Genomic DNA, 24,486 nt, shown 5'->3' with positions numbered 1-24,486 from the left:
GCCTGGCGTGCTGCAATTCATGGGGTTGCAAAGAGTTGGACATGACTGAGCAACTGAACTGAACTGAACTGATGCTGGGTCTTCATTGCTGCATGGGCTTTTCTTTAGCTGCAGTGAGTGGAGGCTACTCTCTAGCTGTAGTGTGCCAGCCTGTCATTCGTAGAGGCTTCTCTTGTTGCAGAGCATGTGCTCTAGGGCATGCGGGCTTTAGTAGTTGCGGCACACAGACTCTAGACCACAAGCTCAATAATTGTGGCACACGGGCTTAGCTGCTCCACAGCCTGTGGGATCTTCCAAGATCGGGAATCAAACCTGTGTCTCCTGGCAGGTGGATTCTTTACCAATGAGCCATCAGGGAATCCCTCAATGGTTGTTTCTTTCTTCTAAGAGCTTCCAGCTCAGTCAACATAAGTCAAATGCAAGAGAGGTGGGATTCCATGATACCATATTTCCACAACAGCATGATGTACCATAAGGTGCTGAAAGATCTATATTATAAATGCTGAAAACATTCACACTACAGAGAACCAGTCAAGCCTGTCAGTTCTGAAGTTAAGACTACAGGGACTCTAATTTGACCTCTGCCACTTGGTGGCCTCGAGAGCCCAGAAAGGGCTACTTTGTGCTTTGGTTTCCCCGTTTATGGGCTTCCCAGGAGGCGCTAGTGGTAAAGAATCCGCCTGCCAATGCAGGAAATGTAAGAGACTCAGACTCGGGTTTGATCCCTGGGTCAGGAAGATCCCCTGGAGGAAGGCATGGGAACCCACTCCAGTCTGCTTGCCTGGAGAATCCCCATGGACAGAGGAGCCTGCCAGCTACAGTCCATGGGGTCACAAAGAGTTGGACACGACTGAAGCAGCTGAGCATTTTCAAAGCACTACCCCAACTACAAAATAGGATGGTAATAGTGTCAGCTCCACAGCGCTTTTTTGGGGATTTGATAACACAGAGCCAGCGAAGAGCAGAGCACAGTGCTCCACAAAGGCGGACATCCCCTCCCCTCCACAGGAAACAGACAAGAAAGCAGAGGGTCCCGAGGAGAGGTGAGCAACTTGTCAGCGGTCCCATAGTGAGAGAGTCCAGAATCCACACTGTATTTAGCACTGGGGGTCTCGGGGAGCAAGGTGTAAGAGAGAGGGTCCCTGCTGGAACAGAGTGAGCCTGGGGCAGCTAGGTTAACAGGCCTGAGAGGCAGAACTTGAAGTGTGGGGAACTGGGCTACTGAGCAAACAGGAGCATGATAACGAGGAGGGAGAAACACTTTCAGAGAATATAAAACTACCTGGTGAGGAACCATTCCAGACCCACCCAGAAGGCAAGACCACACAGACACAGAGACCTCAGGAGCCAGTAAACTGGCTACCTCGACCACAGTCACAAAGAAAATGACCTTGCCAGTGATGGTCACCCCAAATGAGGCTTTGAGCATGCCACCCTCACCCGCTCCACCAGCCCCAGCCTGCTGACAGCCCACCTGGCCCCTCCACTGATTCCCAGGTTGGAGGCTGAGACCTGCATCTGCTCTGAAAAATCCCCTCCAGGATTCCAAATCCCTGCCCTCCTCTCCGAGAGGCACACGCCCGCAAAGCACACAAGAAATGACAAGGAGGTGTGAGCAAGCTGCACTGGGCCAGCCAAGTCACGTGTCCAGTGCCGGCCTGGCTCTGCCAGCTGCTGAACCCTCACCCACTTCTCAGGCACAGAAGTAACCAGGAGGTGCCTGCAACACCACAATGGGACCTTTACAGCTCAGCAGGCTGCAGAGGTCAAGAGCAAGAACGCACCTTCCACAAACTCACCCAAAGCCTGCAGGTGGCAGGGAGACAGGAGTGAAGGAGGGCCCTTCTGCCCAGTTATAAGCCTTCCTCTGTGTCCAGAAAGGCGCGGACAATGGGAAGGGGCAGATGCTTCCGGACGCAAAGCCTGGCACCCAAGCCCTGTGCTCTGCTGTGGTGAGAGCAGCTGTTCCCCATCACCCCCTCCCAAGGGGCTGGCAGGGAGAATGAGACCACAAACCAAAGGAGACTGGAGGCAGAGGCCCCCAAGTCATTGAGGCATCAGCTGTGACAAAGACACTAGCTCTTGTGCAATCTGGGGTAGCAGCAGAGGGACACTCAAGTTCAAAACACCCAGGTGTTTTCATTCCTGCTGACTGCAGGAGGGGAGCAGCTGCTGCCACTACCCAGAAACCACACCTGGTGACCTGGCAGCGAGAAAGTCAACCTCACCCAACACGGCAGGACATGCCAGGGCCTGTGGCTGAGGCCGAGGGCCTTGTGTTTCCCTAACAGACTCACAGGGTGTCACAGCCAGAAGGACACGGTGCTCGGGGCCCTCAGGTGTCCGGAGGCAGAACACAGAATCGTCCACGCACAGGCTCACACTCGGCCCCAACTCGGGTCTCCCGAATCAGAATTGCGACGCTGGGCCTGGGAATGTGCCCTTTGATGACACACCACCAACAACAACCCCCAGGGTGACTCTGAGGCAGCCAGCCCCACAGCAGGCTGCTCTGGAAGCTGGATCGGTCCAGCCTGCTGGGTCTGTCTGTGAGCAAATGAGACCAGACAGTGGTCGATGGTTCATTCATTCCAAGAGCATCCACCCAGGGCTGCCCAGGGGACTGGCTCTGAGGAGACACGGTTCCTGCCCTACGGGGAAGAGCTGGGTCCACCTGGGGAACTTCTCTGAAACGCAGGTGTCCAAGCTCCATCCACCGCCTGTGATTCAGGTTCGAGGGACTCAATCCAGCAAGAAAATGAAAGCAGGGCCAGACAAGAACGTGAATCTGGAAACTGATGGAAGCCAAGTCTGGGGAGACTGAGGGTACAGCATGAAGGACGGCTTTGCACAGCACCGGCTATGGGCCATCCCTCTGACTACTGCTGACACCACTCACATTCAGCACAGCCCTGTAGCGGAGCTGGAGGCCCCACCTCACAGATGAGAACAGTGAGGCATATGGTACAGTGAAATGCCCTGGCCCAAAGTCCTGTTGCCAACCAGAGCCGAGGCTGGGATTCGAACCCTGGCAGCATGTGCCCTCTTCACTGGCATCCCCTCCTCAAGCCCCACCTCTATGACCTTGGCCTTTCTCTCTCCTGTCTTACTCTTCATCAACAGTCAGTGACAAGGCCTGACCCCCTTCTCTCCAAATCAACTGCTAACACCACTTTAACCTTCCATTATAGCCTGTGGGCTTCCCAAGTGGCGCTGGTGGTAAACAATCTTCCAATCGATGCAGGAGATGCAAGAGACACGGGTTCCATCCCTGGGTCGAGAAGATCCCCTGGAGAAGGAAATGGCAACCCACTCCAGTATTCTTGCCTGGAAAATCCATGGACAGAGAAGCGCAGCGGGCTACAGTCCATGGGGTCTCAAAGAGTTGGCCATGACTTAGCAACTGAGCACATGCATAAAGTATGAGTCCCGTCAGCCAGGTCACTCCCTGGCTTAATCCTTTGCAAGGGCTTTCCACCGGCCAGAAGACACAAATCTTCCTCCCAAGTTTGCCTCCGGGACTTCCCACAGAGCTTCCCCTCCACTCCTCCAGGCTAACTTCTCTCAGCTCAGACCCTCAGCTCTCCCCAGAAGACAAGGCCACAGAGCTCTGTCCAGTCCAGGGTTAAGTCCAGGGTGTGTGGGGTGGGGTGGACTATGGTGGTTGACTGACCAAGGGACTCTGCAGCTGGTCAGAGGCTCAAGGACGGTGGGGTGGCAGCAGAAGGGCCAGAAAGTCAGTCTGGGCAGACAGGCCAGGGCTAGACTGGGAAGGGAGGCCTGCGAACGTGACAGGGAGGAGCTAGGATGTAAGCCTGGGACCACACGTGGCTGAGGAGGCTCACGGAAGCAGGGGAGCAGTGGGACCAAATTCACACTCACGTGCTACTGGTGGACTGAATCACCATTTTCTCTGATCTCCTTGAAAGGCAATCTGCCCAGAGCTAACAAAAATTTAAAATCTGCCTGCTCGCTGACCCAGCAATTCCAAGTCTATCAAGGATACTCATTGCAGGATCCCTTCATATTAGCGAAAAAGAGAAACTGGCCTCACTGGCCACCGAGAGAATAAACCACAGCCACAACTCTTCCAAACCCTTGGAGCTGAATGCATTTCAGAACTCATAACATCTGCATTTTAGAAAGGTAATAGAAAGTATGTATAGTATGTTCCATACAGCTGCAGCAGGGTCAAGTGGAGCATCCACAGTCAAGTTCACGAATATTTCTGCAGCTGAACATGTGACTTTCTGCCACACACTCTGAAGAGGCTCCTATTATCTCAGATCTGGGCATCCAATGAGTTTGCATCAAACTTTTTAAAAATCATGTAGTTGTGTCTTGATTCTGTAACTGTGGATAAGGGATGGAGGACCTGTGGTCAGGTGATGGAATAATAAAAAATAGAAAGTGATCGAACATACCCTGAGCCCTGACAAGTCAAGTACGCTCCAGTGCTGACACGCTGGGCCCATGATGGCCCTGGGCCCTTTACTCCTCCAGCCCGCCTAAGTGCTCTTCACTGTTGCCGCCGCCGCCACTAACATCAGGAGCGCGGACTGTGTACCAGGTCTTAGCGCTTTACACTAATTACCCCACTAAATCCACACAACAACCCAGAGGTGGCACTGTTACTTATGTTATCCAGATTCATCGCAAATGCATCCTCCATCATCCAACAGAGAGACTGACGCGCAAAGGGACAGAGCGACTCGCTCAAGGCCACCGGCCAAGGCGCCGCAGTGGTGCACAAGCTGCCAGCCGTCTCTGGTACAGTCAGGCCTGGGAACCTGGGAACTCCGGCTCCAGAGCCTCAGATACTCTTAACACCTGCACCTTCCTCACCTCCTCTTGGTGAAGTAGCTTAAAACTTTGACAGAACATGGCAGACCACAAAGATATAAACAGATACAAGTCAAACCATGCTAGCATTCAGATCCATAACCAGAATGCTTATTCTCTGTCAAGAAGCCAGGCCTGTCAGAAAGACACCAGCAAGGGCAGCCAAGCATGGAACCAGGGATCCTCTAGAGCACCAACCGCAGCCCAGGGAACCTCAGGCCATTCAGCTTGGAGATCTGCCCCAGCAGACCCACAAAGCTGCCCTGGGCAATCTACACAACACACTTTAATTTGTTACAAAGGATCAGCCCAAGGTGTGGGTGCCAAGCGTCAGGCCCAGGCAGACAGAAGCAGGTTCCACCTCCTCACTGGATCCCTCCAACCTACCCAGTAACACCAAGCACCACCATCACCATTAACCATCAGCTTCAGGTAAAGCTAGCCAACGGGCAGCTTCTCTCCCTTCCAGGATGGGATGTTCAGGGACTCCGAGGACACAGCAGATAGATACCTCTCTCCTTTCAACAGCACCACAGTTAGGAACAGCCAGCCGCCCTCCCTCCCAAGCGCCAACTCTTTCTGCAAAGGGAGCCTCATGCTAGGGACTGGTGGATGGTGGCTATTGCTCACATGCTATGAGGGTGAGGTGGGTGAGGACGAGGAGGAACACACCAGAGCACCATGGCAGGGGAAAATCCGGCCTCTCACGGGCTCCAACCTCGCCTCCCCTCCAGCCTGCCCTGGCCTCGGACACTGTTTCAGCTCCCCAACCTTCCTTCACCAACTCTAGAGAAAGACTGCCATATATTTTGCATACATAACAAAATGTATGCATACATAACACAACAGTTTGCAACATAAACTACACAAATCTAATGTGTACAAGTTATTAATGTTTTTAGATATTTATACTCCAATATAACCACCAACTTTCACGCATTGGAGAAGGAAATGGCAACCCACTCCAGTGTTCTTGCCTGGAGAATCCCAGGGACAGGGGAGCCTGGTGGGCTTCCGTCTATGGAGTCACACAGAGTCGGACACGACTGAAGTGACTTAGCAGCAGCAGCAGCATAACCACGAACTAAATCAAATTATAAAACATTTATAGCCCTCATTTCTTCATGCCCCCCACCCCCACCCAATAGGCTCCCCCGTCCCTGGGATTCTCCAGGCAAGAACACTGGACTGGGTTGCCATTTCCTTCTCCAATGCGTGAAAGTGAAGTCACTCAGTCATGTCCGACTCTTACCGACCCCATGGACTGCAGCCCACCAGGCTCTTCCGTCCATGGGATTTTCCAGGCAAGAGTACTGGAGTGGGTTGCCATTGCCTTCTCCGCGAGACAGATGGGGCTTCCCAAATACCCCTTTCCTTGAACTGGAGCCGGCAGAAGAATCTCATTTCACCTCACCTCCTGCAGCCCAAGAGAATTCAGATGTACATGACCCTACTGTTTGAATTTCTGGACACAGACCATACACAAAGTACTCTCATCTCATATTAAGCTTCCGTAACTTCCCTTAAGCCCATTTTGACAACTCTCCATGGGTCAAAATCCTTTTAAAATGCAAACTAATCAAGTAGGAATATGCACAGGGATGATGTAAGATAGCATCCGGCTGTCAGATGTGCTGAGCACCCACTGTCTGCATGTACCAGCTGGGGGTGAGTGACGCTATGGGACACACCCCTGTGTCACCATGCTCAAAGCCTGGGGAAGAGACTAAGAAAAATGGGGGAAGAGAAAGTAAACCGAGGGAAGTGCTAAGAGAAGGACTCCCTTGCAACATTTGAGCCAAGACCTATATATGGAAAGGAGCTGACCCTGAGAAGAGCAGGGGTTAGAGCATTCTAGACAGGAGGAATGGCATACACAGACTGAGAAACAGCAGGGATGGGGATTAGAAGGCATGACAGGGAGGGGCAGAGTACGCAGTGAAAGGTGAGAAAAAGTTCAGATTTTTTTTTTCTAATCAGAATCAGAATTCACTGGAGGATTATGCTCTGTTATCCTCTTGAACACAGAAGTTCTCTAGAAGAGCATTCAGTTAGCTGGTCTACTCTGGATTCCTTCTATCACACCATGCTTCAGACAGACAACGAACCACAGCCTCTCAGCCTTTACTGAGCTTGCACACAAATGCACGCTTGCGTGTATGTCCATGAGCATACACACATACATACACACACACCTGCTCCCTTCATGCTACCTCAAGCTGAGGACTTCGTACCTCCACCAGTACTGGGTGAAATGGAGTTGACACTGCAGACTTTTGCATCTCAACTGGTGATTTCTCAGCACTTATCACAGCTGTAATTTTACTTACATTCATGTGACTATTTGATTAGCACTTGCTTCCTGAATGAGTGTCTTCTGATTCTAAAACGGCAGAATCTGAGCCTGTCTTGACCATCAAGGCATCCCCAGCACCTAGTATATGGCCTGGCCCAAGGCTAAAATGCTCAATATCACAACACACAGTTTTGAATGCAAAAGTTCAAACACATACAAAAGCAGAAAAAATATAACCATCATACAACCCCCATAGTCAAGTCATTCCTAACCTTTTCTCTTCTATACCCCTCCCAATGAACGAAACCCCAGCCGTCATATCACTCAGTATGTACTTGTTGAATGAATGTCTTTTTGTAATGGACAAAAAACCGGGTACTTAATTTTACTCTTACTGATTTTTCTGTTGATACTAGACAGATAGGAAAAAAGTCGAGGATGGGCCACCTGGATGAGTCAGTTTATCAACTGGTTAACTCCAATAAAATTTCAGGAGATGAGATTTAAACTATGGGCTAAGATGAATCTCCCTTCCCCCCTGTTCACTGGATTTAACCTTTTTGGTCCTGTTCTCATCATTGCCACATTCATTAAGAAGTGGCAGTAAGCAGGGAAAAATTACATATTTCCCACAATCTCTTTCAAATAAAATACTGAAGGAACAAGTTTCTTTTCATTAAACAAGACATGTAGCCTTTTACACACAGAAAAACAATGCCTTAGAAACAAGTATTATATTATAGCTTGCTCCCTCCGGGGCAAACTATACTACACTTATTTATTGGAATATTTAAAGTAATTTGTTCCAAAGGAGCCTGGTCCTTCTGAAATACCATCACCATTTTACAAACATTGGACAGAACTGTCATGACTGTGATACTCACAGTGCCCTGCAGAGTGAGGGGCACTGAGTACTCACTGGGTTTGTTTAATGTCATCTACTCTTCAGAATCCCAAAGGAACCAATAAAAATGAACTGAAATGCTAAAATGCAATCAGACCGAATGATCTTTTTGTTGTTGAATATACTTGTTATCTGTATTTTCCAACTTTTTTTCATCAGCACAAAGAAAAAATATTAAAGTTGTCTTTAAAACTAAGACCCAGAGATAAAGTCACGTATTGGAGTCTAATCTTGCACGAATGTGTGTGTGTCTGTGTGTGTTTATGTGCCGTCATGGTTACAAGTCCAGCCTCCTGAATCTCTGCCACGTGCAGCCTGTGTGGCCTCAGGCAAGTTGCTTCATCCCTATAAGCCCATTTTCTCTTCTGTAAAGTGGGACTGATAAGACTAGCTGACAAGGTGAGATGAAGCTTGAAGATTAAATGCACAGAGCCCTGAGCTTGAGCATATTGCTCAAGCAATGTTGCTGCTATTATTATTGTGTTTGTATTTCCAAAAACGAGCAGGGAAAGAACTCTGGACAACGTTAAGGCTCTGCTGGGGAGCCTTCTCAACGCCTGCACGGAAGTGGGTACCCCTGCTACCACCCCCACAGGGGAAGCCAATCAGGGAGTCGGAGGGGGCCTCCACGCACCTGGTGGGAAGCTCACAGAGGCCATGGCCTCTGAGTCACAGCCCAGCCCCTCCCTGCCACATCCCTTTGTTCCCTGGAGGGTGAGCTGTGACTCACATGGTCTCTAGCTCTGGGTTGGGCCCATCTGACCCAGGACAGGACTGACATAGTCACTAGGAACACTCATCTGGACCCTGTCCTTGTCCCTCCTCTCCCACCCTCTGGCCTGGTGGCCTGCTCGTCCCACGCCAGGTCCCAGCCTGCAGTGTCAAACACTGGAAGGACGCTGTGGGCTCCTGGGTAGTTCACCCCATTGCCGCCACCACCACCCATCCTGTTTCAGTCTGTGCCGTTTTTTCCACTGTGGTTTGCTTCATTTTGAGTTAACTTGAGAATGTAAAGAAAAAGTCCAGGAGACCCACCATAGTTCACACCCATTCACACCCTCTAACTACTCTTACATTTTGAGGGGGGGGGGTGGAAAAATTTACAACATGAAATTTACCATTTTAACCATTTTTAAGTGTACAATTCAGGAGCACTAAGTACACTAGCAATGTTGTACAACTATCACCATTATCCATCTCAAAACTTTTTCATCATTCCAAACAGAAGCTCCATACTCATTAAACACGAGTTGCTTAATACATAGCGGGGGCCTCCCTCCCCCTGGGCCCCAGTAACCTTCATTCTACTTTCTATCTATATGAACTTGCCTATTCATACGTCATAGAAGTGCAATCATACAATGTCTGTCCCTTTGTGCCTGGCTTACTTCACTTAGCATTGTGTTTTCAAGGTACATCCAAGCTGTGGCTTGTTTCCTCCCTTTCTGTGGCTGAGTAACGTGCCATTGTATGCATGCACCATATTCTGTCCATTCATGTGCCAATGGACACCCGAGTTGCTTGTACTTTTCAGCTACTGTGAATAACACTGGTATGAATCTGTGTGTGCAAGCATCTCTGGATACACGTATGGGTACACCCACTTCTTATGCGTGTACACACAGGAATGGAATTGCTGTTAGTACATCACATGGGAGTTCTGTTTAACTCCTCTTGCCCTTTTAAGATGGGCTTCCCAAGGTTCAGTGGTGAAGAATCCGCCTGCCAATGCAGGTGATACAAGCGATGTGGGTTTGATCCCTGGGTCGGGAAGATCCCCTAGAGGAGGAAATGGCAACTCACTCTGCATTCTTGCCTGGAAAATTCCATGGACAGAGGAGCCTGGCGGACCACAGTCCATGGGGCTGAAAAAAGAGTTGGACATGACTGAGCACGCACACCCTTTTAAGAGTTGGGCATCATAACCCAGCAGCTGCCACAGCTAATGCTCAGTGAGCGTTCCTTCACTCTGCTACACACCATTCTGAAGATTTTGTGTGTGTGTGTTAACTCATTTAGTCCTCAAAACAATTCCCTGAGGTAGGGTGTGATTATTTTCACCCCCATTTTACAGACAAATAAACTGAGGTTACCCCTATGGGATAGCAGTGCCAGCATCTGAATACAGATCGATGATGCTTTCACACTCTCTCTCCAGTATGACCAAAAAATAATAATAATAATTGAGCTCTTCTGCTAAAATGCATTTTCTGTCCCGAAAGATGCCTTAGGTACCCTGTAACCTCTTTTCTTGCTCTGGACTAAAGAACTAAAAAAGGGAATGGGGGCAGGGGGTAGGAGTGAGTGGGGATGCTCATTGAGTTGGATTATTCTAGACTCTCTCTTTGCAGTGAGAAATCCAACTCCATCTACATCAGTGAAAAGGGGAATTTGTTGGAAGCATAACGAAACAGCTCAGCCCAGGCACTGGATCACAAGTGATGGGCTCATCTCCCTCCTTATACTGTCACCACTCCTCTCTCTGAGGAAGGGGCCCCCCCTTACAGCTCTGGTGCCTCTGAGCATTTATTCTGCCACTTTTGAGTCAGGGTGACCCAAGGGAAGCCCATGGCCTATCCTGGCTGGGCCTATATGCATCCCTGGACCAATCACCACAGCCAAGTGGCTGGGGAACCATGACAGGCCCAGCCTGGGCTGCAGTCCCCTCCTGGGATCAAAAGAATGAGGACTCTTTTCAGAAGAGAGGGAGGGAGGCAGGGCAAATGCCCGACACACACTGCGGTGTAATCTCCAATAGCAACAAATTGGAGGCTGCCCAATAGTGCTAAACAAAACAACAAGGTTAAATAAAATTGCTACATCCATTCAGTGAAAACAATATGCAGCTGTTCAGCAAGTAATCATGAAGATTATGTAGCAACTTAAGAAAAAAAGAAGTCTTATGGAGTAATGTCTGGTGGGAAAAAACAGGACACACAAATACAGACCCACTTATATGTAACAATTCACATGTAAGAAAATATGGCAAGAATTGTATCATAATGAAAGAATCATCAGATCAGATCAGTCGCTCAGTCGTGTCCAACTCTTTGCGACCCCATGAATCGCAGCATGCCGCTTTTAATCTCTATTTTCCAAAATTTTATTTACTGGTTCCACAAATATTTACTGAGCATCTACTCAGTGCCAGGCGAAGTGTGGGGGATATGGTAGGGAGCAAAATAGAAGAAAAACCCCAGCCCTCATGGAATTTCCATTCTAGTAGGGGAGGCAGAAAACGGTAAGATGAATGAGCAAAATACACGCTACACTGGACGGTGACAGAAGTTAAGAGACAAAATAAATCTAGAAAGGTAGAGAGGAGTGTGGGGGTAGTGCTGACAGTTTAGATATGATGGCCAGAGAAGGTGATATCTCAGTAAAGGTGAAGGAAGTGAGAAACCCCGTTATGTTGAAGAGGGGCTTGGACAAGGGTGGTAGCAGCCCGGGTGACGAGCAGAGACAGAACTGCCCTCAACTGAGGTGTGGGAAGAAGACCAGTGTCCTGGAAGCGAGGTAAAGAAAGAGCTTCGGGGAAGAGAAAATGACCAACTGTCAAACACTGCTGATAGCCAAGCAGGATGGGGCTAGAGAATGGGCCACTGGGATGAAGAGCAGGGCAGTCACTGCAGACCTGGGCAAGAGATATTCATGAGGAATAATGGGCTCAAAAGACTGTTGTGGGACTTCCTTGGTGGTCCTGTGGTTAAGACGTCTCGCTGCCAATGCAGGGGGCCCAGGTTCGATCCCTGGTTGGGGGAGCTAATAACATCTCACATATTGTGCAGCAAAACCAAAATATTAAAAAAAAGAAGAAGAAAGAGATAGAGAATTGGGATGGCAACATTATCCAACTGCCAAAGTGGAAGCAAACCAAAGGCCTCCACAACAGATGAATGGATAATCAAAATGTGATCTTTTACATACAATGGAATACTATTCAGCCTCAGGGAAAAAACAAAGCACATTCTGACAAATGCTACCACTTGGATGTAAACTGAAGACATTAAACGAAAGAAGCCAGTCACCAAGAAAGACAAATACTGCCTCACAAATAAATACACGTATTGATTCTACTTGTAGGGGGCATCTAGAGTAGTGAATTCATAGAGACGGAAAACAGAGTGGTGGCTACTAGGGTCTGAGGAGAGGGAGAAATGGACCACAGTCATTTAATGAATATCGGGTTTTAGTTCTGCAAGATGAAAAAGTCCAGGAAACGGCTGCACAACTGTGTGAACATACTTAACACTAAATTGAACACTTAGAGATGTCTAGGATGGTAAATTTCATGTTATGTATAGTTTATCACTTTTTTTTATTAAAAAATAGTGAGAAAGCGCAGGGGGCAAATAATTGGGAGTCAGCAAGTGCAGACAATTCTTTCAAGAAATTTTGCTCTCAAATGAAAAGAAATGGCAGTCTGGCTGAAGGAAAGAAGTGCGTGGGTTGTTTTCTTTTTTTCTTTAAATTGGAAAAAATAACAGCATGCGTGTTTATGTACTGATGGGACAGACCTCATCATGGGACAGTGTTATTGAATATTTATTTCAAAATAAATGTACTCTACGATGACAAAAATATTCTGGAATCAGACAGTTGTAACAGCTGCACAACCTTGTGAATATACCCAAAACTACTACTAAATTGTGTATTTTAATGTGGTTGATTTTATGGTATGTGAATATCTCAATTTAAAAAAAAGATACAATTAAAACTATAATAATGTTGTCTGGGACACCACATTTACACATGCAGCCTGAGTTCCCCCCCAGACAGCCCCAGGCACCAACAGTTCCTGTGGCCAGTGACCCAAAGGCCACCACAGCTGTGTGGCAGCTGGTGGCTCAGAAGACAGGAGCAGTCTCCCAAGTTTAGGCTAAAACACAAATGCCTCATTAGCACATAAAGCAATTGAGATTAAACTACTGAACAAGCACCCAGTAGCTGCAGATAAATGGCCCTGCTCAGTTAGGGCCATGAATTTTCAGGCCTGTGATCTAAAAGTGAAATGTAAGAAAAATCCATTCAACTCAAAGGCAGAAAATCTGAGCCACTCCGGCCCCCACCCCATCTGCCAATCCATACTGTCTGTCGCTCTGTAACTGCAGAGGGATGATCTTATTTTGCAATTAGTCATGGCAGATGGAGTTCTTTCTGAAAGTCCTCCCAGCTGTAACAGTACCACGCTTCTGCTTCCATCGCCTTATTCCTTTCTGCTGAACAACTTCAAACAGTATCTTAACCTCTGTGATACTTCATTTTAAATATCAATTTGGCTAGACCCTAAGGCTCAGATATTTCATCAAACATTATTCAAGATGTTTCTGTGAAGGTACAGGAACTTTTTTTAGACAAAATTAACATTTAAACCAATAGAGTTAAACAAGCCAGATTCCACCATATAGTAAGTGCTCAATAAAATTTGGTAGCATTGTCATTATTATCTCACTCTAAGAGGTAATAGTAAAAGAAAGCTGCTAACATTGGTGTCAACTTTACGCCTGTTTTCCTGCAATGCTGCTTAAGAGTCACTTCAGCTCCCTAAGATAACTTGCCAACTCTCTCTCCTCAAAGGACTCAGGCGGTCATTTAAATATTTTCTGACTCACAATGCTGGCCAAGGATTAGTGAGGCCCTGCCCAGCCCAGAACATATGAAATGTGGTTTGCTAAGAAAACCACTTGAGTCTGCAAGGCTGCATAGGGCTTTTGTAAAATTAAAGCCATGCTGGAGAGACACAGTTCTCTCCCCCACTGCCCCCCCCGCCCCGCCGGAGATGTGTCATAAAAAGAGGTTACTCAAGGTCAGTTAAGCTGCACCTTCTGAGGCTGGAACCTCAGCTCTGTAATGCGCTTCCTTGTTTGGGGGCTGGGTTATGTCACTGTGTTTTCCCCTAACTTTCCAGCCGCACATGCAGGCACACACACCCCTCACTTAAGAATGGAAATGAAATCCCTAGGAACTGTTCTTACAGTTTAGGTAAAGGGAATCTGCTAAACCAAAGAAGCTTAGATTTTGAAGATCTCAAAATAATTTCTATTGCCTCTAAGTTTTTCCCCTCCAAAAATGAAAAACTCAGCCCCAACTTTTTTGTAACAACAGTGATAAACAACTCCAATCCCCCACCACAGACAAACACAAATACACACATACATGCATTAGCACTGTTTTGTTTAAAATGGAGCTCTTTGTCCCAGCTTAGAGTAAGCTGAGGTGTGAGTGGATTTGCAGTTTCCAATGGAGTCCCCAGGTTGTTCCTTAAATTCAGAAAACCAGGTTCCTACAGATGCACGTGTAGGTGCTGTGCTTCTTGTTTCTTCTTCTGTGAGAATACAACCTTGGACTTGTGCCAAGGCATTACATCTGGAACACATAAGTGTGTTAGGGGTGTAAACTAATCTTTTAATATGTGATAGTATTCCGTTCTTATTTTTATTCCATTCTTCAAACTATGATGCGGGGTGGGGGATTGCTTTGGCAGCAAAAACCCTCCCATTAAATGCAATCTATTTGCCTAGTAGATAAAACAAGTTAAAATGCAGCCTTACTCCAATGCTTTCCACCATTCCCTGGTACCTCCAGGGTGTGGGGTCCTTAGTTCTCACCACACTTCTCAAGGCATGGAGGCGGGGGAATTGGGGAGGATCTTTAGGGATCTTCATCACACCCTCAGAGTAAAGGCAGCAGATCGGTCATATGCTTGGTCAGTGCCAGATGCACTTCCATTCCACAAAATCGGGTGTTAAATGTTTTATCCAAGGTCTTCAGCCTTAAACACTACACTATATGGTGTCACTTTCTTCAACAATTAAAAAAGATGCTGATGTTCCTGGATTTTTGTCTGTGCAGCCTGAAGGGTGGGCCTCTGAGTGTGTCCCCATAAGACAACGACCTGTGGAGGTGAGTGACGCACCCAGGAAAAGTATTTCAGGACTGGACTTAGTATTGATGAGACTGTCAAACTTTCCACTGACTACGGACTCAGTACAACCCTTGTCAAATACTTAGCTGACTTTTTTGCAGAAATTGATGAGCTGATCTTAAAATTCATATGGGGACCCAAAAGAGCCAAAACAATCACAGAAAAGAACAAACTTGAAAGAATTAATAATTGTTGATTTCAAAACTTACAAGGGTATGCGATTCATGGGGTCGCAAAGAGTCAGACACGGCTGAGCGACTGAACTGAACTGAACAAGGGTATAATAATCAAGACAGTACTGACAATGGTAGTATCATAAGGACAGACATATAGATCAATAGAATAGAACTGAGAATGCAAAAATAAACACATTTGTGACTGATTTCTGACAAGGATGTCAAAACAATAAAATAGAAGAATAGTCTCTTCAACAGACTGTGCAGGGCAACAGGGTATCCACATGCAAAAGAATGAAGCTGTACTGGTGCACCTCACACCACACACAAAAATTAACCCAAAATGGATCAAAGACCTAAATATAAGAGCTACAACCGTAGAATCCTTAGAAGAAAATTTAGCCATAAGTCTTTATGATCTTAGATTAGGTAAAGGTTTCTTAGTTAAGACACCAAAAGCAGAAGCAACACAAGAAAAATAGGTAAGTTGGCTTCACCTAAATTAAAACCTTGGGCTTCAAAGGACACCATCAAAGAAGTAAAAAGACCAACCCAAAGAATGGCAGAAAATACTGAAAAATTATGTATCTATCTGATAAGGGACTGAATCTAAAATATATAAAGAACCTTATAACTCAATAGTAAAAACACAACCCAGTTTTTCAAATAAGCAAAAGATCTGAACAGACATTTCTCCAAAGATGATATACAAATGGCTAATAAACACATTAAAAGATAGTCAATCAACATAATACTGAAGGAGAACAAAGTTGGAGGGCTGACACTACAAGACATCAGGATTTACTATAAAGCTCCAGTAATCAAAACAGCACCGTATTGGCAAAAGATGAGACCAAAAAAAAAAAAAAAATCAATGGACAGAACAGAGAGCCAAGAAACAGACCCCCATAAATACAGTCAACTGATCTTTGACAAAGGACAAAGGCAATACAATGGGGCAAAGACCATCCTTTCAACAAATGGTGCTGAGAACAACTGAACATCCACACACAAAAAGAAAATCTAGACACAGACATCACATCCTTCACAAAAATTGACTCAAGATATATCACAGACCTTGTAAAATGCAAATGTCTGAAACTCCCAAAAAATAAACAGCAGAAAGCCTAGTGATGGCTTTTTGGATCCAACACCAAAAACACAACCCATGAAAGAAATAATAAACTGGCCTTCATAAAATTAAAAAAATTTCTGCTCTGCAATAGATAATACCAAGAGTAAAAGAAGATAAGCCACAGAGTGGGAGACAGTATTTGTGAAAGACACAAGTGATAAAGGACTGTTATCCAAAATATACCAAGAATTCTTAAAACTGAATAAGAAGAAACAATCTGAATGAAAAATGGCCCAAAGACCTTAAAAGACACCTCGACAAAGAAGATACACACATGGCAAGTAAGCATAGGAAAAGATGCTACATATCATCACAGGACAACAGCAAGGAGGATACCATTAGTACCTACGACAAAGGCTAAAATCCAAAATACCAACAACAAAATGCTGACGAGCAGGTGGAGCAACAGGCACTCTCTCATATACTGTTGCTGGGAATGCAAAATGGTACAGTCACTTGGGAAGACAGTTTGAAGGTTTCTTAAGAAACTAAACACACTCCGGCTTCCCTGGTGATCTGGGGGTTAAGAATCTACCTGCCAGTGCAGGGGATGTGAGATCGATCCCTGGTCTGGGAAGATCCCACATGCCACAGAACTAAGCCCGTGCACCACAACTCCTGAGCCCTTGCTCTTGTGCACACCAGCCACACCTACTGAAGCCAGACAACTGAAGGCCACATGCCTAGAGCCCATGCTTACAACAAGAGAAACCACTGCAATGAGAAGCCCATGCACCGCAGCAAGGAGCAGCCCCTGCTCACTGCAAAGAAAGAAGGACACATGTAGCAATAAAGACCCAGCACAGCCAAAAAAAAACCACAAAAATTAAGGACACCCTTATCATATGATCCACTCCCTGGTGTTTACCCAAAAGAGCTGAAAGCTTATGTCCAGACAAAAAACTGCACATAGATGTTTATAGAGGCTTTATTCATAATTTTCAGTACTTGGAAGCAACCTAGATGGCCTTCAGTAGGTAAAGAGAAAAATAAACTGGGATACACCCAGACAATGGAATGTCATTCAGTGCTAAAAATGTGCTATCAATTCATGAAAAGACATGGGAAGTCTTAAATTCATATTACTAAGTGAAAGAAGCCAAAATGAGAAGGATACACGGTGTATGATTCCAACAGTATGACATTCTAGAAAAGGCAAAACCGTGGAGACAACAAAAAGACCGGTGAATACGGCAGGGGTGGAAGAAGGTATGAGCAGGCAGCGCACAGAGGGTTTTTACAGTAGTGAAGTACTCTGTACGATACTGTTAAGACGGGTATATGGCATTGTACATTTACCCAAACCCACTGAAAGTAGAATACCAAAAGCGAGGAGCCCTTAGGCAAACTACAGAATTTGCCACTGCAAGTTCATCCCTGGTGATGAATGTAGCATGCCGGTGAGCGAGGCATGTGTGGGAGCAAGGGGGAAATCTCTGTACCCTCCTCTCAATTGTATTACCAACCCAACACTGCCTTAAAAAATACAGTTAAAAAACATATTTAACACCCCTAACCGTTAGGAAATGAAAATCAAAACCGCAATGAGATCACTTCACCTGGGCTAGATTGGCAGTGATCAAGAAGATGGACAGTGGTAAGCATCGGTGAGGACGTGGAGTAACTGGACCCCTCACACACTGCTGTGGGATTGCAGAATGGAACAGCCACAAGGCAAACATTTGGCAGTTCCTCAAAATGTTAATCATCGAGTCACCATACAACCTGCAATTCCACTGCTCAGTATATACTTAAGAGAAGTGAAAATGCATTTCCACATAAATTTGTACACTCTTCCAGGGGAAGGTGAGAGCCAGGGCAGGTAAAAACAAGAGAGCATATGGACAGAGAAGGTGCTCCTGGACCTATGGTTAAATGGAAAAAAAAGAACAAGGCTGGAGAAGAATACATACAAAACAAGTGATGATTGTGTTAGCCTTAAAAATATATATATGCACAGGTACACAAAGTTGTTATGTAAGATTGTAAGAGAAATACACAGCCAGCTGATCATAAATGTTCTTTCTGGATGTAAGCCTGCAATGAGGGAGGTGGAACTTCATTATTTACTCTACAATTTCTGATTTGCTTGCTTTTCTGTTTATTAAGAAACAATCAGGGCATGCCATGCAAAAGATAATTTCTTTCTCTAGCCAAAACAGAAGAAAAGGGAAGAGGCCACTGGAGTTGGGTAGTGAGAGAAGCTGTGAAAGTGGAGAAGAGCAAAAGAGCATCCCAGGTAGTGGGAATAGCAGGAGCAAAGATTTGAAAGTGGATGTCAGGTTCATTCTGTTATAGGAACCAGTGGGGACCTGGGGTGAAGGTGCATCAGAACTGTGAGTTGAAGCAGCCAAGTTCCAAAGGTGTCATGTGCCCCTTAGGGAGTGGCGGCCCTGAGCATGTAGGGGCACTGCTGGGAGAGAACGGGGGCTACAGTTGGGCAAGAGGTCTCAGCAGCAGTTCAACTTGGCCTCTGTCTCACCATAAACTGATCGTCAACTCCATTATCCAGATTTGTCTAATAAGATGGTCTCCAAAAAGAATAACATCCACACCACTGAAGTCCCCAAATCTGAATGAAGAACTTCCGGTGTGTCTGAGCACACCTTTTCGATAGGAGCACAAGGAAGTGATGGAGTGACCTGAGTCAATCCTAAGTACCAGATGATGACCCCAGCAAGCCCCCCAGCATGCAGGCTGTGATGGGGGTAAGCACTTTGCAAATATCTTTTCAATTAATCCACAGAGCAAAACTCCGAGGTACAGGCAAGCACTATCTCCCTTCACAGATGGACAAACAGGCCTGGGGGCTTCCCTGGTGGCTCAGATGGTAAAGTGTCTGCCTGCAATGTGAGAGACCTGGCTTCAATCCCTGGGTTGGTAAGATCCCCTGGAGAAGGCAATGGTAACCCACTCCAGGACTCTTGCCTGCAATATTCCATGGATGGAGGAGCCTGGTAGGCTACAGTCCATGAGATCACAAAGAGCTGGACACAACTGAGCAACTTCACTGGTTCACTGAAACAGGCTCGGAGAGGTTAAGCACCTTGTCCAAGGTCACTCCCTTGGTTAACACTGCAGCAGAGACTGGAACACAAGACCCCAACTGCCATCTCTACAACCTACAGACACTTCAATCTGCTTCAAAGCCAGGTCAGTACTCTCCTCCAGTTTCCAGGAAAATATTATGGAGCTCAGAATTGGAGTTGAATTCAGAGCTTGGGGTTCTACCAGCAAATTCAGACACATAAAGTTACTATATGCTGGCTGGAAGTGGAGGTGGGGTGTTGGGATAAGGAGCCAAGGTGGACCGGTAACTAACTAGCTTGCTCTTTAGCTGGCTGAGCCAGGCAAGACACCAAGCTGCCTCCTCTGTCCTCCAACTCTGGCTGCGGGCCCCAGCGTCTCTTTCTGTGCATTCCTGTTTTGACTTGGGCCCCATGTCCAGTTCTGCCCTGAAAACTTGTGCTTCACCTTGGAAAAGTCAGGAGACACCTGGGAAATGAAAGTGATCACCTCCTCTAGCCTTCTTACTCCATAGCCACCAGAGACCCTGGGACACCCACCAAATGTCCCAACAAGCCCTCACTGAGCCAGGGGCTGAGCACTCGCTCTGCCTCCCAGGGCTGACATTCCACAGGGATGTGCACCCAAGAGAGGCCTAAGATACTTCAAACACCCATTTCTCTTCATGTCACTGAACAGATATTCAGGGAAGATTCTCTTCACCTCCACCTCTCTCAGCACAACTGACAGGAGGCCCAAGAAGACATACAGTTGGCAAGTTATTCATCACTCCACACCTCAGTTTTCTGGTCTGGAAAATGAGGGTATGTGACACACATAGACATGTTAAGATGTTGGTGCAGGGCTCAGCCTCACAAGGCACAGCCATTCAGATTAACTGGCACTTACTGAAGGCTGCTACTTTGTTCCTTTTCCACAGTATACTCCCCCCCCACACACACACACAGCTATAACCAGTGAGAATCCTGCATCAAGCCCCCAAGGTTCATGCTCACTTCCAGGCAGCAGTTTCAGGAACATCACTACCCCAGGCCCCACCCCCTGGAAAGGAAAGACACCAGCCTTCTGGTCAACCAGGAGTGCACACAATGCTGAGATCTTATGCCAGCCACCTGCTAAGATCTGGAGAGAGGGTGGGGGAGGTTCTGCCTATGTTGCCTCATTTCCTCTCTCCCTTCCCCAGGGAGACAGACCATAGCCACATGTAAAGCGTGGTCTTCACCAAGCCACCCACAAGGCTGCTCCCTCTTTCAAATGGGTTTACACTCAAATGCTGCTTCCTGAGAGCCAGTGTTCTTGCCTGGAGAATCCTGGGGGAGCCTGGTGGGCTGCCGTCTATGGTGTCGCACAGAGTTGGACATGACTGAAGCGACTTAGCAGCAGCAGCAGCAGCAGCAGCAGAGACATTCCCTAACTTAAACCAACCCTGCCTCCATCCCAGCTACTCTGAATCCCCTTACCCAGTTTCATTTCCTTCATCACACTGACCATACAACTTGGCATCTTGTTATAGGTCTAGTTGTCTATTACCCAGCTTGACCCCTGCGATGTGAACTCTGAAGGGAGGAGCGCTGTTGGCTTCCTTGATGGCTGTGTGTCCAGTGCCAGGGCACTCCCTCCATAAGTGATTCCTGAATAAGTGAAGTAAATTAGCTGAGCTAAGTGGCTAAGGTACACTGGAAAAAAAGCTAAGTCTTCCTCTAAACCTCTCCACAGTGGACCCTGCTCCACTCACCACACTGGTGACCTCCCACAGAAACTGGAACTGACTCAATAACTTAGAATCATATATATAAACATTTTGTTTTCATTCAAGTTTCAACCCGTTTGTGCGAGGTGATATGAATCAGGCGATATCTTTACAAATCATTAAGGTAATGGGTCCAAGGATTAATCTTTTAAAAATATAAATAAGACTATAATTAATAAACTGAGGAATTAACTGGACAAATCTCAAAAAAGAACAAAAAGAATGAAAGAAACAGAGCCCCATACCTCATGGCCACCACCCCTGCTGCCCAATGAGTTACAGGAGTCTGAACGATACAGAGCTTGGCCTCGAAGGTTTCTAAACAATTGCAGTTTTCTTTGATGCCTCTTTGCCTTAGGCTCCCTCCAATGACTCTTGACTCAGGAGCACACTGAGTTCTGGTCAGGGGCTCAGGAACCTTGGAGATGGCAGAGAAATAGAGGCAGCTCACTGGGATGGATGGTGATGGATGAAAGGCTCAGGATGCAACATGGACCAGAAAAACTGGAGCAGCAGCACGCACCTCTCCCCCTCATCAGAGTGATATGGGGACGACATCCCATTCTCTGCATCCCACATCTTTCTCTGGCAGGAATAGGCTCTCTCAGGAGGCAACGAGTTCCCTTCATTGGAGGATCCGAGCTTGGGTTAAGCAGTAACTAGGAGGAAGTGCTGTGGAGGTGGTTTAAACTGCAGGCTGAACTATGTGACCTCAAAGGTCACACTGTAGACTGGCATTCCTATCGGCCAGTTCCTTTGCATTTCACTCCTCCTAAACCTCTCCAGCCTCCAGGAGCCTCCCTCAGTGGATACTATACATGCTGTGCCTCACAGACATTAAGTGAGCACTTACTGTGTGCCAGGGGCCAGAGTGGAGCAGGGACAAGGGTAACAGGATTCTACATTCTTCTGGGTGGACAAAGACAATAAACCCTTGAGCAGACACATGAGGAAAACCATTTGAGGCAAACTCCAAGAGTAAAATACAATGGGGGAATTCGGGACTTCTCTGGTGGTGCAGAGGATACAAATCCGCCTGCCAGTGCAAGGGATCCCTAGCCTGGGAAGATCCCACATGCTGCAGAGCAACTAAACCTGTGTGCCACAGCTTCTGAACCTACACACCTAGAGCCCGTGCCCCGCAACAAGAGAAGCCACCGCAATGAGAAGCCTGCACACTGCAACTAGAGAAGAGCCCTCTCTCTCCGCGACAAAGACCGAGTGCAACCAACCAAAAATAAAATTAATTTTTAAAAATGGGGGAACATGACAGAAACTGACAGGGAAGGGGATGCTCTGGACAAAGTTGTCAGGGGAAACTTTTCAACAGAGGAAACATCTGAGCTAAATGGCATGAAAGTACCAGACATGAGAAAAGGCGGTGAGAGAGTGTGCTCAGCAGAAGGAAAAGCATGTGCAAAAGAGAAGTCTGAGAAGTCTCCTGACAAGTTGAATTCAAATATTCATCAGTTGCACCCTATCCTAAAGGCCCCACCACAGGCCCTAAACACACATCTCGCCCCACCCCCGCCGGCCTTCTTTCCCCACTGACTTCTTTATCAGATTTTTTCAAGTCAAGGCAGAGCTGATTTGACTCTGAACTTTCCACTGGCAGGTGAGCTCTGAGCAAGGGCACAAAGGAACATGTGTGCACCTCTACCTACAGGGACAGAGGAAATGCTGACATCGTGACTCCATAAAAAAGTGGGCCTGTCTTGTATAGGGGACCATAACTCCCATCTTCCCACCTGGCATTCAGGTCCCATATTTGGGGGATGCGGGCCTTTTGTAGAATACGATGTAAAGAGAACCCTCTGAAAAAATACACACCTGTGCTCCAAGCATCTCAGGTGTATTTCAGAAGGTTCTTAGAGCCCCAGGTTCAGAACGTCTATCTGGTTACCACCCCTACAAGAAAAAACTAAACTGTTTCAGCCCAGGAGCACCCCACTGATGGAACGGACAACCTGTTAGAGGTGAGTAAATGAAAGAGAGGGGGCAAGATCAGGCCCTCAGACCCATAAAGAGACTCCCACACTACCTCTTCTAGCTCTGATAGAAGATGTCAGCCTGTCAGGGGGACCAAGGCCTGAAGGGGTCCTAATGAAACCTTATCCGCTCCACTCCAGTGAGGGAAACATCCCACAACACCCCAGAGCCTCCAGAGAAGGTCCAAGACCCCATTTTCCAGGATTGTCCTTGACAAAGGTCATCTCTAGTCTCACATTCTAAGATAACATTTCACACAAGGCCAGTTAAGCATAGGAAGTGTTAATGCAAAGCCCACGTGTTTCAAGGCGGAAGGGGACACCAGGGCTACTGTGTAAATAATTCAGGTCCTTATCAGGAAACGGAGAAGTGCGGAGAGCTTGCTCACCTAGCTCACAGTGGAGTTAGGGATGGGGGTGCTCTGTTAATATCAGTCAAAATAGTAACAAGAAGGACAGTTAACCGAGGGAGAACTTAGCCTGTACCAGGCACTACAATAAAAACTTTAATCTTACACAACCTTTTAAGGTTTGTACTATGATCATCTCCACTCTACAGATGAGGAAACTGAGGCATGAGCAGGTGAAGTAACTTGCGCAAGACTACACAGTTGACACTCAGACCTAGCAAAACTCTTCCACACCCAGGGTAGAAGGTAGTAACACCTGGGCAGTGCATGAACTGCTTAAAAATACGTTTCTGCTACTTCACCCAGGACAACCACCATTTGGCAGTTCTCGCATCCTTGCCCAGTGCTGGAGGCAAGCCTGGTTTGGGCATTAAATGGAGTGAGAGCCCTCGAGGAACAAGCCACTCAGTTTCATCAACGCATAAGCCCTTGATGAGGCCGCTGATACTGCAAGAGCGGTTCTTCCTCGTGGCAAAGCCCACGGGAACTCGACTCAGTAGAAACTTTCACACTCGGAAGACGCTTGCCCGTCTCTAGCTACGAGGGACCGAAGTTCGCCTTAACCCCATGGTGTCGGCCTCCCCCTCCTCCTCCCTGGATCCTCGAGCCGCTTAGTTTAAGCAGCAACGAGCACAGGGGCCCGAGTGGGCCCAAAACCGAAGCCACCGCCCCGCGCGCCCAAAGCCAGGTTCCCCGCCGCGAAATAACTGGTGGTCCTGCGAGCCCCGGCAAACAGCGCCCGACGGGAAGATACGCGGAGGGAAAGGGGCCGCACCCCAAGACAGGTGGCACCTCCGTCCCCGGAAGTGGGTCCGGGAACTTTTAGCCCAAGAGCTAGCAGAGGGTCGGAGTCAGGGTCTCCGGCGGAGCGGCGGCCGGTCGGGGCTGGTGGTGGCACTGCCTACCTGTGCCGCCTCCAGGGTTCCCCTGACCGTTCAGGGTGCCCGGAGCCAGGAGCGCACACTCTGCCGCGGGCACCGGGATGGAACGAGGGCGGCTTGGAGGTGGGGTCTAGCTCCGGCTTGGTGGGTGA

At 47.4% G+C, this 24,486-nt stretch overlaps 1 protein-coding gene across 1 annotated transcript in view; it reads right to left on the bottom strand.

Annotated features, from left to right (window-relative positions):
• ARHGEF3 (Rho guanine nucleotide exchange factor (GEF) 3) overlaps positions 1-24,480 on the bottom strand; it is a 312,995-nt gene extending 288,515 nt beyond the window's left edge. The window contains exon 1 of the mRNA XM_010851657.1: positions 24,359-24,480. The gene's annotated coding sequence lies outside the window, so the exon portion shown is untranslated. The remainder of the gene's footprint in view (positions 1-24,358) is intronic.
• Between the last annotated feature and the right edge of the window lie 6 nt (positions 24,481-24,486).

Source organism: Bison bison, unplaced genomic scaffold, assembly GCF_000754665.1.
Source record: "Bison bison bison isolate TAMUID 2011002044 unplaced genomic scaffold, Bison_UMD1.0 scf7180017864304, whole genome shotgun sequence".
NCBI classification, from domain to species: domain Eukaryota; kingdom Metazoa; phylum Chordata; class Mammalia; order Artiodactyla; family Bovidae; genus Bison; species Bison bison.
The sequence above is the reverse complement of the archived record's forward strand: the minus strand, read 5'-3'. Positions and strand labels throughout refer to the sequence as shown.